Source organism: Macrobrachium rosenbergii, chromosome 4, assembly GCF_040412425.1.
Source record: "Macrobrachium rosenbergii isolate ZJJX-2024 chromosome 4, ASM4041242v1, whole genome shotgun sequence".
Lineage (NCBI taxonomy): Eukaryota > Metazoa > Arthropoda > Malacostraca > Decapoda > Palaemonidae > Macrobrachium > Macrobrachium rosenbergii.
This window is the reverse complement of record NC_089744.1, coordinates 76,930,391-76,933,516: the sequence shown is the minus strand read 5'-3', so window position 1 is coordinate 76,933,516 and position 3,126 is coordinate 76,930,391.

Genomic DNA, 3,126 nt, shown 5'->3' with positions numbered 1-3,126 from the left:
ATTTAAAGTGCTGCACCTTAGGCTAGGCTAGCCTAGGCTATGCATGCAAGTTAGGACATACCTGGGTACATCACAGCACCAGATTTCAAGAAAGAGTAAAGGGAACCCAGGCTGGATGTGGCACCCTAGGCTAGTTTAGGTGTGAGGAGGAGGGTGACAGTTTGGTTGCATTCCTGTGTTTTACGCTACTGTACATCCAATCGGGGCTGTCCAAGAAATCTCCCCGTCAGGTAGGGACCCAGCACCCTAGGTCAGGTTAGGTTTGGAAAGGTAAAGTTAGGCCTGGAAGTTCAGGAAGTGCGCAGACCCTGTGGCCAGGTATGAACCCAGCACCCTGGGTTGGGTTAGGTTAGGATGCTTCCCTGTATTTCAATAGTTTTCCTATTCCCCTACAAAAATTAAAAATTTCTCACTGTGTGCCCTAATACTCGTTACAATTAGGGAAAAGGGTTTTCTTAAGTACAAAGGTATTACCCAAAAAATATTGGTTTAACAACAAAATAATATATAGAATAAGACCAAAGAAAACACTTCAGACAAATTGAAGGTACACATGCATTTTCAATAGCGAATGCAAAGTAATAACAATAAAAATATCACAAATAAAACTACGGTACAAGACTTCCATTACCAACTGTAGATTTGTTTATTACCACTTTTAACGATTCTGTAATATATAGAAAACGTATTACTAAACACGACGACCAAAGGAAATGATGGAGGAATAAGAAATATGCTTAAATTAGAAAATAAAACTATTACAGCACAGTATATAAAACATGGTCCTACAGGAAACAATAAGGGAAAGAAACGCAGAATAGTCTACGCTTCCTTCCTCTAAGAAGCCGACAGCGACCTCTCAAGAGGTAGCCAAAGAAGAGCAAAAGAACCAACGGTACACAATTTACGAAGCTTTCCTACATTAACGGTAAATATTTCGTTTATTAATAATTTGCCCCTTCTTACGGAAAATAAATCGAAATCATCATTCAGGGCCAATGACGTCATTCATTTCGGTGTTGGCGAAAAGTCAACTTATAACATTATCCATATTTCACTGTTCCTATTGGTTTTCCTCTCCACCCACTAACTCCCCCACACCCCCAGAAACCCTGTTTCCCACTGTGGAAAACAAATAAAACAAATGGTTTGCCATATGTGGTCGAAAACGTGCAAGAGCACAAGATATAAGCGGTCCGGAAGCCACTTATGCCTAGGCCTACAATTCATTAAACCATCATTTTTTCGCTTTCCCGATCCCAAATCTTCAGTTTCTTAATGTTATTTATATAAACTGATGAGTAAAAGTATGGAAAAACTGCGAAAATAAAAATCATTGGCTAAACTATAGAGGGAAATACGCTAAGACAGTCATGTCTTTGGCAAGAAACACGATTTGTCTTACAATTACTGATAGGTTTGTATCGAATTCAAACACATTTCCATTGTCATCACAAAATCATCAGGTTATCATCATTCATAACAGGAATGTTAACCACTGACAAACAGACTCAAGTGAACAAACAGAAAATTAACAAAAAACTTACGCCACTTCATTCACATTGCTGTGTCAACTTGGATACTCAACCCGGGAGACATCAACTGAATTATAACCCATTTTTTTACGATTTCCTTGCCTGCTGACAGTACACCTCCTTCGGCAAAATGAAATATCACTTTTGTAAATGTTCTGCTATTTACATCACTGTATGCGCGCAATGTAGCCGAGAAATCACAATAAAACATAAATGGAAGTTCGCGTGATATCTCTTTAACATACTCATGTTCACAATACTACGGGAAATCATAGATAATTATAAATAGATGATACGTCATATCTTAAGTACATAAAAGTGGCATGAGATGCAAAAGTGGCAGTCATTATGTATTACGAAAATCACTATACCTTTGTCAATGCTGTGTTGAATACTTAAGGCAAATACGAAATAATCTGGTAATTTTTTCAGGTTTTAAGACAAAAGGAAATTTAGCACTACAGTGTGTGCTGCAACCACTCTATTTATGGCTATATCTATGACTTCCGCTATCAAAACAAACGATATTTGTGTGCATTTGTGCAATAATATCGAATACACTATTATCTTAGGAAGAACTTACTCCCAAAAAAGGAGTGATAACTGCAGACAAACCTCACATATTCTTGCATTCATACGTGTGCTGGTGTACGTATTAAGGTCATAAGTATACGTGAGTACTAGAAAAATAATAAGAAAATTAAACAGTCAATGGAAGGGGAAAAATATTAAGAAAGTTATTTTGTTTTTACAAGACCCTAGGAAGCCGTTCATGAAAAGGCAGAATGTCCCCGGCTACTTGCGGTGATTTCACAACAGCTTTCCCAGAAGTCCTTCAAATCCTTCTTAAAGGATTAGCGTGATTTGGGTAAACACGGCGTCCGCTAAGGGCATTACCACAGTGACACGTGACGCAGTCTTGGGAATTAGCTGTCAACAGGTCGTTCATATTCCCTTTCTTCTATTCAACATGCTACCCTCTCCTAAAAATTGTTCCATAGTGTAACTGGGATGGTTTCTTACTGTTACACATGAAAACCTTTTTACTCTTAATTTCTCTTTCAGCGCTAAATGACCTCATAGGTCTCAACGCTCGGCCTTTAAGCTAAATTTTACATTCCGCACGCTGCATGACACACGCACACACATACACAATCGTATAGTTCGAATCCTGACCAGGGCGGAAACACTTATCAAGCATAATTTCCTAGGGTGTAAGATATTCCCAGCATATAGTGAATATAGTGAGTGATATTTGCCGGCTTAATATTAACAAAACCCGTATGAATGGATAGCCCAGAAATGGGCTATTGAAGAAATACAATCGAAATTCATATATTTCCATATCTGTGCATAGAAGTGAACAACACGATCAGAAACAAAGCCCGCGTAAATACAAAAAGACGCACATGTGTGCATGGAGAGAGAGAGAGAGAGAGAGATGGAAAGAGAGAGAGAGCGCGCGCTCAAAAGGTAAATGGTTGCCCTGAGAGATGGTGACAATCCACGCACACAACTCATCTGCATTTGTCCAGCCTTCGCTCAGGTCTTTAAGCATAATCGTCTCATTTGTCATTCATTCGGAGGGAAA